Source organism: Peromyscus maniculatus, chromosome 14, assembly GCF_049852395.1.
Source record: "Peromyscus maniculatus bairdii isolate BWxNUB_F1_BW_parent chromosome 14, HU_Pman_BW_mat_3.1, whole genome shotgun sequence".
NCBI lineage: Eukaryota > Metazoa > Chordata > Mammalia > Rodentia > Cricetidae > Peromyscus > Peromyscus maniculatus.
The window spans coordinates 80,509,858-80,531,621 of record NC_134865.1 but is presented as its reverse complement, the minus strand read 5'-3'; positions in this window follow the sequence as shown (position 1 = coordinate 80,531,621).

Sequence of the window (21,764 nt, the reverse complement as noted above, 5' to 3'; positions counted from 1 at the left end):
GGAAATATTATGACACAAAGAGTTAGGTCTCTGTATAGTTCCACAATGGATGGTTTGAAAATGGAACAATTAAATGAAGAGATAATCAACTTAGCCACCAAATAATAGGCACCCCCAAGGCTATTCAAAAGTTAACTGGAATCTGATAGAAATGTTAGATTTGAAGAGATTTAAGGAAGCAATAGTTTCATATGGTATGTATTCACCTTTTGTGAAGCAGATGTTAACTTCATGGCCCACTTGGAACAGAATATTCAACAAGACCAGAAAGATTTAGTTACAGCAGTATTGGAAATTAGTCCTCAGATATAATGGAAAACATGATTGAAAGGTGAAGCTAGGGTCATAGAACAGCAAGGTAGGGTTAGAGGTTATAAGATTTCCCAAGATCAAATTCTTGGTGAGGGCCATTATGTTGATTTGGAAAGACATATTACATTTGATGAAAAAGGATGACTCATCCATAAAAAAAGTCCCAAGAAAAAGAGTAAATTTGATTAATGGTATATCACACTTCCAATAAGATAAAATCTCATAACTATTTCCCAATGTTTGTTTCTGCTGTTCTCTACAGACATATAAGACAAATGGTCTTTATGTAGTCCCAGGTTAGTTAAAAATTAAAGCTGGCTTTGCAGTTGGAGCATGGCTCTCTCATTCTCTAAACCCAAGCATGCCTGTTAAAGAAAAACCAGAACCAAACTGAAGACCCCGACAATACTCTACATACCTATGAACATATGATTTTCAACAAAGAAGCCAAAACTGTACCATGGAAAAAAGAAAGCATCTTCACAAATGGTGCTGGCATAACTGGATGTCAACATGTAGAAGACTGCAAATAGATCCATATCTGTCACCGTGCACAAAACTAAAGTCCAAGTGGATCAAAGACCTCAACATAGATACAGTTACTCTGAACCTGTTAGAAGAGAAATTAGGAAGTAGTCTTGAACACATTTTGGCACTGGAAACCACTTCCTAAATATAACAACAATAGCACAGACACTGAGAGAAACAATTAATAAATGGGACCTCTTGAAACTGAGAAGCTTTTGTAGTAAGCAAAGGACACGGTCAACAAGACAAAATGACAGCCTACAGAATGGGAAAAGATCTTCACCAACCCCACGTCTGACAGAGGGCTGATATCCAGAATATATGAAGAATTCAAGAAATTAGACATTAAAATACCCAACAGTCTAATTAAAAAATGGGCTATAGAGCTAAACAGAGAATTCTCAACAGAAGAAGCTCAAATGGCTGAAAGACATTTAAGGAACTGCTCAACATCCTTAATCATCAGGGAAATGCAAATCAAAATGACTCTGAGATACCATCTTACACCTGTCAGAATGGCTAAGATCAAAAACACTGAAGACAGCTTATGCTGGAGAGGATGTGGAGCAATGGGAACACTCCTCCACTGTTGGTGGAAATGCAAACTTGTACAGCCACTTTGGAAATCAATATGGTGCTTTCTTAGAAAAGTGGGTATCAATATCCCCCAAGACCCAGCTATACCACTCTTGGGCATATACTGCTGTGGGATGTTCTGTATGTTAAATGTGTTGCTCTGATTAGTTAATAAATAAAACACTGATTGGCCAGTAGCCAGGCAAAAAGTATAGGTGGGACAAGGAGAGAGGGAAATTCTGAGAACTGGAAGGCTGAGGCAGAGAGATGCTACCAGCCGCCACCATGACAAGCGTGATGTAAGGTACCGGTAAGCCACGAGCCACATGGCAACTTACAGATTAATAAAAATGGGTTAATCTAACATATAAGAACAGTTAGCAAGAAGCCTGCCATGGCCATACAGTTTGTGAGCAATATAAGTCTCTGTGTGTTTACTTGGTTGGGTCTGAGTGTCTGCAGGATTGGTGAGTGAGAGAGATTTGTCCTGACCAGGAAAACTCTAGCTACAATATACCCAAGGAATGCTCAATCATACCACAAGGACACATGCTCAACTATATTCATAACAGCATTATTTGTAATAGCCAGAACCTGGAAACAACCTAGATGCCCTTCAACCGAAGAATGGATAAAGAAAATGTGGTACGTATACACAATGGAGTACTACTCAGCAGAGAAAAACAATGACATCATGAGATTTGCAGGCAAATGGATGGAACTAGAAAAAATCATCCTGAGTGAGGTAACCCAGACTCAGAAAGACAAACATGGTGTGTACTCACTCATAAGTGGAAACTAGATGTAAAGCAAAGGATAACCAGACTGCAACTCACAACTCCAGCAAGGCTACATAGTAAAGAGGACCCTGAGAAAGACACAGGGATCACCCAATGACAGAGAAATGGATGAGATCTACATGAGGAAACTGGGGGTGGGGGATAATGGAGGGCTAGGGTTGGGGGAAAGAGAGCTTAGGGGAGGGGAGGTACCAGCTGGATTAAGAGCAGAGTGGGAGAATGGGGAGGGAGATATCATGATGAATGAAGACCCAAGGGGAATAGGAAGAAGCAGAGTGCTAGAGAGGTCCCCAGAAATCCACAAAGATACCTCCACAATAGACTACTGGCAATGGTTGAAAGAGTGCCTGAGCTGACCTGCTCTGGTGATCGGATGGCCAAACACCCTAGCTGTCATGATAGAACTCTCATCCAGTGTCTGATGAAAGCAGATGCAGAGATCCACAGCCGAGCCCCAGGTGGAGCTCCAGGAGCCCAATTGGCAAGAGAGAGGAGGGATTGTATGAGTGAGAGATATTAAGACCATGATTGGAAAAAGCACAGTGACAAATAGTCAAACTAGTGGAAATGCATGAACTGTGAACCAATGGCTGAGGAGCCCCCATGGAACTGGACCAGGCCCTCTGGATAAGTGGAACATTTGATAAGCTTGAACTCTTTGGGAGTCCCCCAGGCAGTGGAGCCAGGACCTGTCCTTGTTTCATGTGCTGGCTTTTGGAGCCTGGGGCCTATGCTGGGACACTTTGTTCAGCCTTGATGTAGGGAGGAGGGGACCGGACCTGCCTAGGTTGAGTAGTCTACAAGGCTGGGCTGACTCCCCAGGGAGACCTTGCCTTGGAGGAGGTGGGAATGGGGAGTGGATTGGGGGGAAGGGCTGGGGGTGGGAGGAGGGAGGATGGGGAATCGTGGCTGATATGTGAAATTAAGTTAATTATAGTATATATACACACACACATACTATATATATATATATATATATATATATATATATATATATATATAGAGAGAGAGAGAGAGAGAGAGAGAAAGTAAAAATATACTTATAAATATTACTCAATAAAAAAAAGGAAAATCCAAAAATCTCTGTCCAATGTCAGAAGGGCCACCTGACCTGGTATGGGACAGAAGAAACTCCAAAATTAAGGAACTATTATATTTCCACTAATCTCATAACCCTTTGGTTTTATTTTGACTCTTTAAATTTTTCTTAAGATATAAATATTATCTCAAAATCTATCTTCCTCTACATGATTTTGGGCTTGAGTCTGAATCAGGTAGCTAGGAATTAATTTTGTGTACTCTGGATATATTTAACATATTGTGGTCCTTTAACCTCTCTGAGATCTGCTGCATATGACATTTAAAATGTTTAAGTTTTCTGCAGTGAACTGTGACCATTCCCAACAGCAACCTTTGAAGTCTCCAAAAGGATGATGAAGCCCCACAACTATGATTCCTGGATTGTGGTAAGCCCATTAAGATGACAAGCACTACCCACAGATCAGCTTTGGACTACTAACTGCTCAGGACATTTTCAAGAGATGGTTCAGCCTCACACATTACTCCAGCCAGGACTTCAGATAAGCCCTACACTTTCCCATTACACAGTGACTGGCAACAAATGACTCAGCTAGCTCTCCCAGAACTTGACCATTATCTCAACTTTCTCAGGGTCCCCTAGAGAAGCTGTCACCCCCCAGATAGCAAGTAGCAATCTAGAGAACACAATGTCCACATTCCCAAAAGGTAGGGTGGGTAGTTTTTGGTCATTATATGGGTTATGGATATTTGTCATCATTTAGGGGAGTTGGTTACAAGTTGTTATCAGTAATGGTCAAGAAAAACAGCTGAACAAAGGAGATTAGATTCAAGGATCTCATTCTGAAAGGAATGAAAGGGAATATAGAAATAATAGGAGAAGAGGGTAGACTATTGAATCTACTTTTAAATTGAAAAAGCAACTCCTAGTCTTAAATATTTTACATTAGTATGGATTTTTGTATATTGATACAAATTTAATGTTATTTTTATTATAATGTATATATGTTTCTATTCTTCTTTAAGGTATTTTTATATATTGATACAAATTTAAAGTTATTTTTGTTAGAACATACTGTGAATATGTTTCTATTTTTGTTTAAGGCAGCTATTTAACAATGCAATGTAAATTTTCTAGTCCTTGAAAGTTATTATTACAAACTATTTAGGATAATAAAGAAATGCAGGTTAGTAGTTAGCTACATATTACAATCAAACTTGTAGCTATATTATGTATGTTTTCAAGGTAAAAATAGATATATTTTAGATAGACAGTTGGTCTTGAAACACTTCAGAGATCTACAGAATATGACATTTAAGATGTTTAATAACATAAGGCTTTTCATGAGAGTGGGACATGTCTGCTCCTGGCAGCACAAATCTACTTCAGAAGAGATGGTGGGCATCAAAGAAACTCCACATAGAGTTTACTTTCTTTGTGGCAAAAGTTAGCCACTAGGCAAGAAACTTGCCTCAACTGCTGACAGTGTCCTGTCCAATTGGACAAGCAGGACACAAAAGAAAGTAACTGCTGAACTTTACCAAGACAAGGTGGGACAGTCCTTCAAAATTCCTGCTTCACAGAAAAGTCTGTCAGATATTCTAGGCCCATAGGCTGAACATGCATGGCCCAACATTGCAGAGGAACCTTGAGTGACTGTCTAGGCATCCAGCTGTTTCTGTTATTTTTTTTATAATTTATTTTATTGCATTTGCATTTGTATTTTGCCATCATGTATGTCTGTGTGAGAGTGTCAGATGCTAGAGTTACAGACAGTTGTAAATTGCCATGTGGGTGCTGGGAATTGAACCTGGGTCCTCTGGAAGAGCAGTCGGTGCTCTTAACTGCTGAGCCATCTCTCCAGCTCCTATTTCTGTCATTTCTATAATTTTGGAAGTTCTTTGCTCTGTACTTCCTGTTTACACAAGTAATATTTTATCTTTCTTGGGTCTCTGATGGAATTGAAGACTAGATAGTTATAGTTTTCCTTGCTACAAAATTCAGAAAAGAAACTCACAAAAGAGTTGTAAAGTATATGACATAAAACTTAAATTTTTTAATCTAAGAAAATGAGGTCAAAATTGTTTTGGGTTGATAATACAAGTTAGGATAGAAAGTGAATTAGGTCCAGAACTTTAGACTCACCAAGATAGGATCAAATTTGCCAAATGCAAATTGACTGGACATAGTGAATGTAATTCTTACATGATAATTGTTCTTATTGTATATAGTTTTACTATGTTAGAATTAAAACCTTCCCTTTTTATTTAGACAAAAAAAATAGAAATGTTGTGTGATACTTTGATTGTATTCTGACAATAAAATTTGCTTTGAATCAGAGGGCGGAGCTAGTTACCAGCTGACCAAAGTTAATCATAGAGGTTTTGGAGGACTGAGGACAGATAGAGAGACAGGAAGTAGTAGGGTGGGACTTAGAGAGTGTCTTGGCCCTTTTTGGATGGAGGACTGACAGAGATAGGAGGTCACTGTTCACTCCAATTCTCTGATCATTCAGGTTCTTACCCCCATATCTGACTGCCAAGTTTTTATTGATAAAGAATAATTAGACAAACACTTTAGTGTCTTCTGCAGCTAATACAGGTTGTCTTCATTTAAGAGAAGAAGATGGAGGGGCAGAGCCTCTCCCCAAGAGATCACCCTTTCCCCTGTATGTGTGTGTGTGTGTGTGTGTGTGTGTGTGTGTGTGTGTGTGTGTGTGTGATGTAACCCTGAGCTGGCTTTAAACTTGCTGTGCAGCCAAGGATGAACCTCCACTTCTGATCCTCCTGAATGTTGGGAATGCAGACATGCACTACCATGCCCACTTCATGTGGTGCAGAGTGACACTTCCAGGTCTGGTGCACAGGCCAGCACTGATCCCTTTTACTTAGCTTTTCCCTTAAAAAGTCTTAGCTCGGCTGGGCAGTGGTAGCATACACCTTTAATCCCAGCACTGGGATTGCAGAGGCAGGCAAATCTCAGTGATTTTGAGGGCAGCCTGGTCTGCATAGTGAGTTTCAAGCCAAAGGTTATAGTGAGAAGAGACACTCTCAAAATAGGATTTTTCTATGGAGCTGGAGAGGTGTACTGCTCTTGCAGATGACTTAGGTTTGGTTCCTGTCTTAGTTTGTGTTTCTGTTGCTGTGAAGAGACACCATGACCGCTGCAACTCTTATAAAGGAAAACATTAAAGTGGGTTTGGATTACAGTTCAGAGGTTTAGTCTATTATCTCCATGATGGGAAGCAAGGCTACATACAGGCAGACATGAAGCTAGAGAAGTAGCTGATAGTTCTTACATCTTGACACACAGGCAACAGGAAGTGGTCTGAGACACTGGGTGCGACTTGAGCATTGGACCCACTCCAACAAGGCCACATCTAATAGTGCCTCTGCCTTTGGTGGCCATTTTCTTTCAAACCACCATAGTTCCCTACAACTACAACTACCTGTAACTCCAGCACCAGGGGATCAAATACCTTCTTCTAGCCTCCATGGACACCTGCACTCAAAAATACAAATCTACATGAGCATGCATACACGTATGCGCGCACGCATGCGCACACACACACACACACACACACACACACACACAGTCTTTTAAAACTTTGTTTAAAATTGTCTATATGTCTTGGTGTTTTAAACTTCCTTCCTTTGTGCTGGAGAGATAGCTCAGTGGACAAGAATGCTTGCTGCAGTATCAAAAGACCCTGTTTGAATCCTGAGCACTAACATAAAAGTTGGGTGACCACACCTATACCTGTAACCACAACACTGTGAACAGCAGACACAGGAACATCTCTTGGGGCTTGCTGACTACCAGCCTAGCTTCATTCAATGAAAGACCTTATCTCAATAGAATAAGGCAGAGGGTGACACGTACCTGTGGTCTCCATGCATGGTTACATACACCCACACATGTGCATAGACACAGACACACACATATGTATACTCATACACTCTCACACACAAATTTCCTTTGAAATTTTTTTCTTAGGTTTATTTATTTTATGTGTATTAAATGTTTTGTCTGGACATAGGTATTTGTACAACATGTGTGCAATACCCATGGAGGCCAGGAGAGGGTGTCGGGTCCCATGAAACTAGAGTTGGGGTGGTTGTAAGGCATCCTCTGGCTACTGGGAGCTGAATCTAAGTCCTCCAGTTTTCTTGACTGTTGAACTGTCCCTCCAGCCTCCAAAATTTGTTTTTATTTTTATTACATCTCATCCTTCCACTGTTCTTCTGTCATTGCCCCTTTCCTTTTAGACACTTATCAGAGAAAGTTCTGTGAGCCTGCCACCTTCCTCTCTATGGTATCCTAATGGACTTGTGGAAAGGGTGGAAAACAAGTCTTATCTGGATGTAGTGTGTGAGTGTTTTATGTCAGTGAGTGTATTGCATGAGCGTGTGTGTGTGTGTGTGTGTGTGTGTGTGTGTGTACCTACTAGCAAATCGTCCAGGGCCTCAAACATGCTCAGCACAAGCTGTAGTTCAGAGCTCTACCCAGCCCTTATCAGTGTCCCTGAGGTTCCCTACAGCCAAATTGGCCAACAGTGGTCAGGTGTATTAAGTCTTTGCACCCTGAAGGCTTGTCTGCCGATGCAGCAAATCGAATCAGACCAAATTGCAAAAGCCCAGGTTTAATGGGTAAAGTGTTCCCAGCAATTCCCTGGCCTACAGAGAGGAGACAGGGATGTGAGACCAGAAGAACCACGTGTCTGTTTTCAGGGATGCAGCTTATATAGCCTGTGGGAGTGGTCTTGAGCCTCTCTTGGGGAGGAGCTGTGTTTGGCAGGCTTTGAGGGGGTGGGTTTGGGGAAAGAAATGGGGGAAGGGAGTTGAGGTGGATCTTCCTCAAGAACATTCTAGACTCTTTGGGTATAGGGATGCCAGGGTGCCAGGGGTTGAGGTGGAGCTCCCACCTAAACAAGGTGTGCTGGGCATTTCCAAGTCTTGGAACTGTTGAGACCATTGCAAACCATTAGAAGGGTTAGGTTTTGAATTGCCTCTTCTTTATTTTTTGAAACTGCTTTCCTAATTCTCTCTCTCTCTCTCTCTCTCTCTCTCTCTCTCTCTCTCTCTCTCTCCCTCTATGTGTGTGTGTGTGTGTGTGTGTGTGTGAGAGAGAGAGAGAGAGAGAGAGAGAGAGAGAGAGAGAGAGAGGAGGAGGAGGAGGAGGAGGAGGAAGAGAGAGAGGTGCAGTTGATTGTGCTTGTGCATGTGTCAGCAGAGGAAAGCAGAGGAAAATTCCAGGTGCCCCCTTGCCCCCTCAAGTTCCTCCCAGATGCCCCCAGGGTCCCCCACAATTGTCTGATTTCCACATAAAGTGGAAGGAGAGAACTGACTCCACAGAGTTGTTCTCTGATCTCCACATGTGTGCTAAGGCACATGTGCCCACACTCACACATAATGCACATGCAAAGGACTTATAAGAATTTTTAAATAATTTTAAAAGGTTTATTCATTTATTATGTATACAGTGTTCTGTCTGCATTTTGCCTATACACCAGAAGAGGGTACCAGATCTTATTGTGGATGGTTGTCAGCCACCATTTGGGGCCTGGGAATTGAACTCAGGACTCTGAAAGAGCTTTCAATGCTCTTAACCTCTGAGGCATCTTTCCAGAGGTAAAATTACTTTGTTTAAGTGTGTGTGTGTGTGTGTGTGTGTGTGTGTGTGAGAGAGAGAGAGAGAGAGAGAGAGAGAGAGAGAGAGAGAGACAGACAGACAGACAAACAGACAGAATGAAGGTGTTAGTGAAGTATTAGGGGCTGGAGTTACAGGTGATTGTGGGCTGACCCACAAGGGTTCTAGGAACCAAAGGTCCTCTGCAAAAGCAGCAGCACATACTCAGCACAAACCCAGCATTTGGATTAAAGGTGTGGCAGAATTTGAAGCTTCTGCAGTTAAGAGGATGAGTGGGAGACCACTCTTTGTTCCTTTTCTCCATATATATAGCCCAGGATCCCAGGCAGAGAAGGTCAGGACCCACTGTGGGCATGTCTTTCTGTAGGGAAAGGGGCTGCCTAGAGAAACACACCCTGATCCTGGAGCCCAGAACTAGGGAAAGGTGGCTCAGATCAGAGCAGAAAGAAACACAGTTTGGCTCAGTCAGATCAGAGCCATCTCTGCCCCTGGCCAACTGACTTGTGAAACCAACCAATCACAGAGCAGGACAGTAGAGCCCTGGGCCCCAAGTCAACCCCTGGTTGACTCCACCCCCAAGACTTCATTTGTAAACTGCACTGCCTAGTCAGTTAGAAAAAAGGGCTGTTCTCTCCACCCTGGTAGAGGCAGCTACTCTCCTGGACTCCTCCTTCCCAAATAAATCTGTCTCAAAAGTGTTTTGAGTGTGAAGATCTTCATTCACTGCTGTAGAGAAGATCCTTGCTAAGATGTCCCTCAGTGGACAAAACAAGAGAGAACTGAAAGAGCTGAACAAGGAAGAGCTGAACATAAGATCTTTGCTGAGACATCCCTCAGTGGACAGAGCAAGAGAGAGCTGAAAAGTAACACTTTTCTTTGGAGGGGAGCAGATTGCTACATTTCTGCAGGGGTTTCCCCTTTTGTAGAGTGAATCAAAAGAAGCAACATCGTAGGCCGGAGAAACAGAACTCTGCTAGGAAGCCCCTTAAATGGGGGCTGAGCAAATTTCAGCTGTAGTTGCTCTCCAGGAGAGGAGCAGGATTGGATATCCTGTGGGGAGACCATCCCCTATCACACCAGATATACATTGACTTTCCTGAACAGTCAGGATACCCTTCCCTGCTGAAGCAGTTCCAGGCCTGACTCTCCCAAGAAGTCAGAAAAATTTCCCTTCCAGGGTTGGGCTGCTTCTTTGCAGTTCCAGCCATCAGAGCTGTGCTAAACAGCTCCAGGTGTGCGGGACACCTTCAGGGCAGAGCTTTTGTTCTAAGCGGCTCAAGGTGTCCCGGATACCTCACCCTCCAGGGCTGAACTGTCTCCTTGCAGCTTCAGCCATCAGAGCTGTCCTAAGCAGCTCAAGGTGTTGCCTGCCCCCCAGGTAGTCAGGACACCTTTCCCCAGAGCTGCTGCAACAAATTTACTTACATTGTTGGTGCCAAAACCAGGGACCAAACCCAGATTATTGCAACCAATTTACTTACACTTTCCACCTCAATTAACATAATCAAGATAGTTATATCTACAGGCATTCCCTGAGAGTGAACTCTTAAGTGATACTAGACCCTGTCAGGTGACCACACAGCAGGAGGGGACGAGATTTCAAACTTGTATACAACACAGCATAGACTAGAACAGTGAGTTTTCTATCAGACGTGTACACTGAGGAGAGATAATCTTTTGAACAGAGGGGGAAATGGATCATCTCTTTCATCCAAAGCAGAAAAGAAATGTTACTAGAAGCTTTGGGGAGCCCTATATTGGGCACCAAATATTATGGGGGAAGTTGGGGTCCCCTCTTTGGGTTCTTAGCTTCATTAATAAAAGAATTTAAAAACAAACATAGTAGGAAGCTTGAGGACATTTTATTAGTGTTTGAGAGAACTTGAGCTGCCAGGAGGGAGTTGTGGAGGGGGTGCTGACATTCAGGCATTTACACTGGCCTGCCCTCAGGGACCTAGCAGGACAAGTCATCAGTAGTAGCCAATATGTGACACTGTAGCTGCCACAGCCACTGAGTAGAGCACTCTCCCTATGCACATGTACTATATCTCCTTACTGAAGGGTCCAGGAATATAGAACTATAAAATTATAAGCTTAAGAGATAAAAACTGACAGTCATTCACTCTAAAGGTTAACTGCTAACAATGGCTGTCTGCTTTACAGCAGCTCCTCTGTCAACAGCCAGGTGTTAACTTTTAACCCTCTTGCTCCTTATAGCCAACAACTGCCTGGGCCAAAGTTAACTTTTAATAGTGTTTTCTATGTGACTTCTAGCATGCATCCTGTGCCTGATACGATAAAAGGGAGCCAGTACCTGCCTCCATTGCCACAGCCCCACAATTCCAACATTGGATGTGGTCTCAGCTAGCTGATAAGCTTTTGTGCCCTGCAGTGTCTTTTTTGTTTCATTTTGTTTTACTTTTTTAATTATTATTTTTCTGAAATAAAGTTTGTTTCTTGCTTAATAGACTTTGGTGGTCTGTCCCCATTATTTTGAGACCCCAGACCCAACATTGGTCCCAAACCTGGGATCTCTTGTAATACTGGTTCTGGGGGGTGCACCCCAAGTCTCTGGGCAAACTTATTCTACTGGTTTTCGCCAACCGGTAAGTTTTTGGTTCTGGTATCTGGTGTCTAGACGGACTGGAACTCAATAAGAGTAGGTGGACACTCCCAGCACTTGGGAGGCAGAGGCAGGAGGATCTCTGTGAGTTCGAGGCCAGCCTGGGCTACAGAGTGAGTTCCAGGAAAGGCGCAAAGCTACACAGAGAAACCCTGTCTTGAAAAGCAAAAACAAAACAAAACAAGAGTAGGCGGATGCACCTATGAACTGGAGGGGCAGAGGACACTTGAAACCCTCTTCTGGCTGTTGGGTTGCTGATCTGTAGCCCTTCAGGACTGGTTTGGGACTGGTTGGGATCCCAAGGTCCCTGCAGGCAGCATTCTTCCTTCTGAATATCTCTTCTATTCTGTTTGTCTCGTTACCTGTTGTCAGTCTCTTTGTGATGATTGGCAGTAAATTAATGTTTACCCTGGGCCAAGGTCGACTAGCCTCAGGCCCCTTTCAGGTTTGTTTTCTCATTTCCAGGATTTCAGGGATGTAAAGGTAGTGTTTGCCACCCTTCCCTGCCCTTTGCTACCTCAGGAGTCCATGAGTCCCAAGGCAGTTGAGCTTGCTCCAGTCTGTGAAGCAGCCCTCAGCCAGGGAGAGGACCGCACCCCTTTGCAGATACTACAGTCCAGGGAATACCCAGGAGGAGCCCAGCAGGGGAGGGCAAAGGAGACTTTGAGGCCAGGCACCTCGGATGCCCACTGCCAGCCGCTTCTCCTGGGTGACAATTTTTTAGATTAGAACAGAAATGGCACATGCTCCTTAGCAGCACAGGAAACACCAGGGTCAAACAGCGAGGAAGCAGCCCCATCAGGAAAGCATGAACGGCCTGCGCCCTCCCCTGCCTAAAAATTAAGCTAAAGGAAGTAAGAAATGTTTTATTTGGTTTGAATGCATGAAAGTGGCCACTAAATACTTATTTCTAAATGTATTAGTCAACTATGTTCAATAATACTGGCTGCAGCCTTTACTTACTGCCCAAACATAAAATTTACCTCTGGATGCTCTGGTCATTGGGTCTGATATAATAAAGGTAAATAATTTTTTTCAGCAATAACATATGTCATCCTAAATTAAATGAGATTGTGATAATCTTCATTACCAACTTGACTTGATTTAAATCAACTATCAGATAAATCTCCTAGCAGATTTTGAGGGATTTTCTTTTTTTATTATTAAGAAATTTTCTATTCATTTTACATACCAAACACAGATTCCCCCTCTCCTCCCTCCTCCTGTTCCCTAGCATTCCCCCACAACCCACCCCTCCCCATTCCCACCTCCTCCAAGGCAAGGCCTCCCATGAGGAGTCAACAGAGCCTGATACATTCAGTTGAGGCAGGTCCAAGCCTCTCCCCCTGCACCAAGGCTGTGTAAGGTGTCCCACAGTGGACACTGGGCTCCAAAAAGCCCTCTCATGCACCAAGGATAGATCCCAATCCCACTGCCAGGGGCTCCCTAAACAGTTCAAGCTAAACAACTGTCTCAGCTATCCAGAGGACCTGGTCCAATTCCATGGGGGCTCCACAGCTATTGGTCCACAGTTCATGACTTCCCACTAGTTTGGCCTGGCCATCTCTGTACGTTTCCCCATCATGATCTTGATGTCCCTTGCTCATAGAATCCTTCCTCTCTCTCATCAACTGGACCCCAGGATCTCAGGTTGGTACCTGGCCGTGGATCTCTGCATCTGCTTCCATCAGTTACTGGATGAAGGCTCTATGATGACAGTTAAGGTATTCACCAATCTGATTATCAGAGTAGACCAGTTCAGGTGCCCTCTTGACTATTGCCAGTAGTCTAAGGTGGGGTCATCCTTGTGGATTCCTGGGGCCTTCCCTAGCACCCTGTTTCTCTCTATCCCCATGATGTCTCCCTTTATCATGGTACCTCTTTCATTGCTCTCTGTTCCAGCTCAAACATCCCATTCCCTTATGTTCTCATCCCCCATGCCCCACCTTCATTGCCCCACCTGACCCCATTTGCTCATGAAGATCTCAGCTATTTCTCCTTTGCAGGGTGATCTATGCATCCCTCCTAGGGTCCTCCTTGTTAGCTAGCTTCTCTGGTTGCAGACTGGTTATACTTTGCTTTACATCTAGTAACCACTTATGAGTGAGTACATACTATGTTTGTCCTTCTGAGTCTGGGTTACCTCACTTGGGATGATATTTTCTAGTTCCAGCCATTTGCCTGCAAATTCCATGTCAAATGTCATTGTTTTTCTCTGGTGAGTAGTACTCCATTGTGTATATGTGCTACATTTTCTTTATCCATTCTTCAGTTGAGGGGCATCTAGGTTGTTCAGGTTCTGGCTATTAGGAATAATGCTGCTATGTGGTTTTATTGTGAAATATTTCCTTTATTTGTCTATGGTGATTGAGAGTCTTGCTGGATATAATAGTGTGGGTTGGCGTCCATGGTCTCTTGGTGTCTGCATAATATCTGTGCAGGACCTTCTGGATTTCAGAGTCTCTATTGAGAAACCAGGTATTATTCTGATAGTTCTGCCTTTACATGTTACTTGGCCTTTTTCCTTTGCATCTCTTAATATTTTTCTTTATTCTGTATGTTTAGTGGTTTGATTATTATGTGGCAAGGGGACTTTTTTTTGATCCCATTTATTTGATGTTCTGTAAGCTTCTTGTATCTTCATAGGTATTTCCTTCTTTAGGTTGGGAAAGTTTTCTTCTATGATTTTGTTGAATATATTTTCTGTGTCTTTGATCTGGTATTCTCCTTCTTCTATCCCTATTATTCTTTTTTTTTTTTTGGTTTTTCGAGACAGGGTTTCTCTGTGTAGCTTTGCGCCTTTCCTGGAGCTCACTTGGTAGCCCAGGCTGGCCTCGAACTCACAGAGATCCGCCTGGCTCTGCCTCCCGAGTGCTGGGATTAAAGGCGTGCGCCACCAACGCCCGGCCCCCTATTATTCTTATATTTGGCCTTTATATGGTGACCTATATTTCCTGGACATTTTGTGTTATGACTTTTTTGGCTTTAGTGTTTTCTTTGACTGATGAATCTATTTCCTCTATTGTATCTTCAATGCCAGAGATTCTGTCTTCCATCTTCTGCATTCTGTTGGTTATGCTTGTATGTGTATGAAATCCTGTTCATTTACTCAGATTTTCCATTTCCAGCATTTTCTCAGTTTGTGTCTTCTTTATTGCCTCTATTTCAGTTTTCAAATCTTGAACTGTTTTATTCACCTGTTTAATTGCTTTTTCTTGGTTTTCTTGACTTTCCTTAAGGGATTTATTTATTTCTTCCAATTTTTTGTTTGTCTTTTCCTTGATTTCTTTAAGAAAATTTTAATTTCCTCTTTAAAGGCCCCTATCATCTTTTTTTCTTTTTTAAAAAAATATTTATTTTATAATTAATTTAATTTTACATATATCATGTTCTTAAAGTCATTTTTAAGGTTGATTTCTTCTGCTTCTTCTGTATTGGGATGTTCAGTTCTTGCTGATGTAGAACTACTAGGTTCTGTTGGTGTCATATTGGTTTTTATGTTGTTGACTGCATTTTTGCACTGACATCTACCCATCTCTTTATCCACTCGGTGCAAGTGGTGTCTGTGTCTGAGGGAGGCTCTCTTGGTCTGATTAATACTCTTGGCCCAATCAAAGCTCTTGGTTCAATGGAAGCTCTTAGTCTAATGGGAGCTCTTGATCCAATCAGTGTTGATGGACTCTGTGTCTCAGGGAGCAGCTGTAGTCTCAGAGGGTGGGTGGGTTTGTGGGGGGCTTGTAGGTTACAGGGTCCAGTGGGGGATAGTAGTAGTCTGGTCTGCCTCCTGGAGACCTGCCTGCTTGCCTGAAACTGGTACTGCAATGGGTAGTGGTGTGGGGACATGGGGTTGTGTCCCTGGGCCCAAAGCCTAAAGGCTGGGGTGATTGGCTATGAGAACACAGTCCAATTGGCCCAATTGGTGCTGGCAGACTCTGTCTCAGGGAGCAGCTACAGTCTTGGAGGGTGATTCATAAATAATAATAATAATAATAATAATAATAATAATAATTTTAAATTATACTAAAAGCTCATATCTCAAGACTTATAAATTGCTTATAAGATATGGTTTAAATCTATATAATTTATAACAAAATTTGGCTTTAGGCTTATGACAAAGGGCTTAAAATTAAAGTTCCATACATGGATATATAGCCTGTTTGAGATATATACACACATATATGGCTTAAACTTAACTCTCTTTATATATATATATAACACATAAATATAAACATGATCTGGAATTAATTATGCATATATATGCTTATAACTTAGATCCAACTATTATTACTATTATTTAAGAAAACTACTGCTAGCTTCAGATGTTTCACATTGGTACATTGTTGATACAAATTTAGAATTATTCTTTTTATGGCATATGCATGCATTTTTATTCTTGTTTAAAATATTGTAATCATACAATATATTCTAGATTACTGAGGGAAATTACAAGAAAGATTTTTGGTAAAAATTTCTATGTTGCCTAGAAATAAAATATAGGCTGGAGGGTATATAAACTATGTTTATATTATTATACTATATTATAGGGGAACTCTTCTCCACTGCTGGTGGGAATGCAAGCTTGTACAACCACTTTGGAAATCAATATGGTGCTTTCTTAGAAAATTGGGAATCAATCTCCCCCAAGATCCAGCTATACCACTCTTGGGCATATACCCAAGAAATGCTCAATCATACCACAAGAGCACTTGCTCAGCTATGTTTATATCAGCATTGTTTGTAATATCCAAAACCTGGAAACAACCTAGATGCCCTTCAACTGAAGAATGGATAAATAAATTGTGGCACATATACACAATGGAATACTACTCAGCAGAGAAAAACAATGACATCATGAGGTTTGCAGGCAAATGGATGGATCTAGAAAAAATCATCCTGAGTGAGGTAACCCAGACTCAGAAAGATAAATATGGTATGTACTCACTCATAGGAGGATACTAGATGTGGAACAAGGATGACAGGACTGCTACTCACATCACCAGTGAGGCTACCTGGAAAACAGGACCCCAAGAAAGACACGAAGATCGCCCAATGATGGAGAAATGGCTGAGATCTACATGAACAACCTGGACATGAGTGGGAGCAATGAAGGGCGAGGGTCGAGGGAAAGAGAGCGGGAGATCCCAGCTGGATCAAGAACAGAGAGGGAGAACAAGGAATAGGAGACCATGGTAAATGAAGACCACATGAGAAAAGGAAGAAACAAAGTGCTAAAGAGGCCCACAGAAATCCACAAAGATACGCCCACAAAAGACTGCTGGCAATGGCCGAGAGACAGCCGGGACTGACCTACTCTGGTGATGGGATGGCCAAACACCCCAATAGTTGTGCCAGAAACCCCATCCAAGGACTGGGGAATCTGGATGCAGACATCCATGGCTAGGCCTTGGGTGGAGCGCCGGGAGTCTAATTAGCGAGAAAGAGGAGGGCTTATATGAGCGAGAATTGTTGAAACCAAGGTTGGATAAAGCACAGGGACAAATAGCCAAATGAATGGAAACACATGAACTATGAACCAAAGGCTAAGGGGCCCACAACTGGATCAGGCCCTCTGAATAGGTGAGACAGTTGATTGGCTTGATCTGTTTGGGAGGCATCCAGGCAGTGGGACCGACCAGGTCCTGGGCTCATTGCATGAGTTAGCTGTTTGAAAACTGGGACTTATGCAGGGACGCTTGGCTCAATCTGGGAGGAGGGGACTGGACCTGCCTGGACTGAGTCTATCAGGTCGATCTCAGTCCTCGGGGGAGGCCTTGCTCTGGAGGAGGTGGGAATGGGTGGTGTGCTGGGGGGAAGGGGAGGGGGCAGGAAGGGGGAGAACAAGGGAATCTGTGGCTGTTATGTAGAACTGAATAGTATTGTAAAATAAAATAATAATAATAATAAACAAAAACAAAAACAAAAAAGGCTGGAGGGGATATAAACTATGTTGGTTATGGTTTCTCATACCTACAAATATTAAATTTAAAATTTGACCATATTAGGTAAATTCTGGTTGATTTCCTTCATTTTAAAAATAGGTAATGATTTATGTTAAACATGGATATGTGTGTGTGTGTGTGTGTGTGTGTGTGTGTGTATGGACAGGTATATGAATGAATTTAACTTGGATCCAACTGTGTGTATGTATGCATGTAATTATTGTTTAAAACAACAACCACGAGTCATAAACCCACCCTGAGCCAACTGGGAACAGGTAAGACCCCATCTCTGGGCTGAGCAGACTAGGTCCCTAGAACCTAGGCCCCAGGGTTATTTTTTGTGCCCCTCCCCCAAGCCATTGGAGTCCCAGGGACCAGCCAGATGCCTCTCTCCTTGCCCCCTCACCAAGAAAACATCCCCCCTGTGACTCCAGTGACCACTGGAGTTATAAGCCCACCCTGCCCAACTGGGAACAGGAAAACAGGACCCACTCTGTACAGAATAGGAATAGCTGCTCCCTGAGACAGAGCCTACTGGTGCCCACTGGACTAAGATCTGCTCCCTGAGACACAGAATCCTCCAGCACTAATTGGACCAAGAGCCCAGATTAGACCAAGAGCTCCCATTACACCAAGAATATCAATCAGACCAAAAGAGGTTCCCCTAGTCACAGATACCACTTACATGGAGTAGAGGAAGAGGTGGGTAGATGATGGTGCAAAAATACAATCAACAACATAAAGACCAATATGGCAACACCAGAACTTAGTGGTGCTACATCAGCAAGACATGAATATCCCAACACAGAAGAAGCAGAAAAAAATCAGCCTTAAAAATGAATTTAAGAAGATGATAGAGGCCTTTAAAAAAGAAATGAAAATTTCCTTTAAAGAATTCAAAGAGAAGACAAACAAAAAATTGGAAGGAATCAATAAATCCCTTAAAGAAAGTCAAGAAAAAACAATTAAACAAGTGAATGAAAGAGTTCAAGATTTGAAAACTGAAATAGAGGCAATAAAGAAGACACAAACTGAGGGAATACTGGAAATGGAAAATCTGAGTAAATGAACAGGAACTACACATACAAGCATAACCAACAGAATGCAGAAGATGGAAGACAGAATCTCTGGCATTGAAGATACAATAGAGGAAATAGATTCATCAGTCAAAGAAAGCACTAAAGTCAAAAATGTCATAACACAAAATGTCCAGGAAATATAGGTCACCATGAAAAGGCCAAATCTAAGAATAATAGTAATAGAAGAAGGAGAAGAATGCCAACTCAAAGGCACAGAAAATATATTCAACAAAATCATAGAAGAAAACTTTCCCAACCTGTAGTTGTAATTCTAAATGGCCTTATTAAATAAGAAACACAGAGCCAGATAAAGACTTAAAAGCCCAGAGATCAAGCAGTAGCCAAGAGCTAAGACCACCTTATCTTACCATTCGCTGCTGTCCTTCCCCTGAGAAAGAGAACTTCTTCCTGTGTCCTGTCTTTTTATTGCCTTTCTGTTTGGCCTTCTCATTGCCTATCAATCCAATCACATGACTTCCTCATCACTGCCTGTCTATACAGACCTCCAGGTCTCTATGGTTGGTACTGGGATTAAAGGCATATGTTATCATGCTGGCTGTGTCCTTGAACACACAGAGATTCTGCCTGCCATGTGATCGGATTAAGGGCATGTGCTACCACTACCAGACTTCTGCTTAATGGCTTGCTCTTAGATCTGATGCCCAGGCAACTTTATTAACGTACAAATAAAATCAAATTCAGTACAAATAAAATATCACCATATTTCCTCCTTCTATTCTAATAAAAAGAAAAAAAGGAAAAAAGTTATAACTAATACAAGAAAAACAATATACAATAAGTACAATAACTATATACAATATGTACAAGCAATAAATACTTAAACAATGTCTAGTCCATTTGTATTTGACAAATTCAGAGAAAATAATTCTATTATCAATCCTATTTTGGTAAGTCCAAAATGTACCTGATTCACTTTCTATCCTAACTTATATTACTAACAAAACTGTCTTATAATGTCTTTCAAATTTATGCATTTACACTTCTTTAGTGAGTTTCTTTTCTGAAATTCTTAACAAGGAAAACTATAATTATAACTATCTAATCTTTAACTATAACTGTAACTATCTTCAACTCCCTCACAGACCTAAGAAGGAAATAATATTAACTAAAAAATAAATAAAAACAGAAAGTCCACACAAGCGACTTCCAAGAAGTTGTGCATTGACAGAAACAGCCAGCTGCCTGGACAGTCACCCAAGGTTTCTCCGCAGCATTGGGGTATCATCTTCAGCCTATAGGTTTAGCATATTTGTCTGGGACCTCCCAGACAGTTCAAGCTAATCAACTGTCTCACTTATCCAGAGGGCCTGATGCAGTTGGTGGCTCCTCAGCAATTGGTTCATAGTTCATGTGTTTCCACTAGTTTGGCTATTAGTCCCCGTGCTTTTTCCAATCATGTTCTCAACAATTCTCACTCATACAATCCCTCCTCTTTCTCACCAATTGGACTCCTGGAGCTCTACCTGGGGCCTGGTTGTGCATCTCTGCATCTGCTTCCATCAGTCACTGAATAAGAGTTCTAGTACAACAGTTAGGGTGTTTGGCCATCCTATCACCAGAGTAGGTCAGTTCGGGCTTTCTCTCGACCATTGCCAGTAGTCTATTGTGGAGGTATCTTTGTGAATTTCTGGGGACCTTTTCAGTACTCTGTTTCTTCCTATTACCATGGGGTCTTCATTTATCATGGTCTCTTTTTCCTTGTTCTCCCTCTCTGTTCTTGATCCAGCTGGGATCTCCCGCTCCCCTAAGCTCTCTTTCCCTTGACCCTTGCCCTTCATTACCCCCATCATGTCCAGTTTGCTCATGTAGATCGCATCCATTTCTCTGTCATTGGGGGATCCCTGTGTCTTTCTTAGGGTTGTGTTTTCTAGGTAGCCTCTCTGGAGCTGTGAGTAGCAGTCTAGTCATCCTTTGTTTTATATCTTGTATCCACCTATGAGTGAGTACATACTATGTTTGTCTTTCTGAGTCTGGGTTACCTCACTCAGGATGATTTTTTTTTCTAGATCCATCCATTTGCGCGCAAACCTCAAGATGTCATTGTCTTTCTCTGCTGAGTAGTACTCCATTGTGTATATGTACCACATTTTATTTATCCATTCTTCAGTTGAAGGGCATCTAGGTTGTTTCCAAGTTCTGTCTATTACAAACAAGGCTGCTATGAACATAGCTGAGCATGTGTGCTTGTGGTATGATTGAGCATTCCTTGGATATATGACCAAGAGTGGTATAGCTGGGTCTTGGGGGATATTGATTCCCAATTTTCTAAGAAAGCACCATAATGATTTCCAAAGTGGCTGTACAAGCTTGCATTTCCACCAACAGTGGAGGGGTGTTCCCCTTGCTCCACATCCTCTCCAGCATAAGCTGTCTTCAGTGTTTTTGATCTTAGCCATTCTGACAGGTGTAAGGTGGTATCTCAGAGTTGTTTTGATTTGCATTTCCCTGATGATTAAGGATTTTGAGCAATTCCTTAAATGTCTTTAAGCCATTTGTGCTTCCTCTGTTGAGAATTCTCTGTTTAGCTCTATAGCCCATTTCTTAATTGGACTGTTGGGCATTTTGATGTCTAATTTATTGAGTTCTTTATATATTCTGGATATCAACCCTCTGTCAGGTATGGGGTTGGTGAAGATCTTTTCCCATTCTGTAGGCTGTCGCTTTGTCTTGTTGACCGTGTCCTTTGCTCTACAAAAGCTTCTCAGTTTCAAGAGGTCTAATTGATTGATTGTTTCTCTTAGTGTCTGTGCTACTGGTGTTATTTTTTTCTTTTTTCTTTTCTTTTTCTTCTTCTTTTTTTTTTTTTTTTTTTTTGTTTTTCGAGACAGGGTTTCTTTGTGTAGCTTTGTGTCTTTCATGGATCTTGTTCTGTATACCAGGCTGGCCTCAAACTCACAAAGATCGCCTGCCTCTGCCTCCCAAGTGCTGGGATTAAAGGTCTGTGCCACCACCGCCCGGCTGGTATTATATTTAGGAAGTGATCTCCTATGCCAATGCATTCAAGACTACTTCCTACTTTCTCGGCTATCAGGTTCAGAGTAACTAGATTTAGGTTGAGGTCTTTGATTCCCTTGGACTTAAATTTTGTGCATGGTGTCAGGTATGGATCTATTTGCAGCTTTCTACATGTTGACATCCAATAATGCCAGCACCATTTGTTGAAGATACTCTCTTTTTTCCATGGTACAGTTTTGGCTT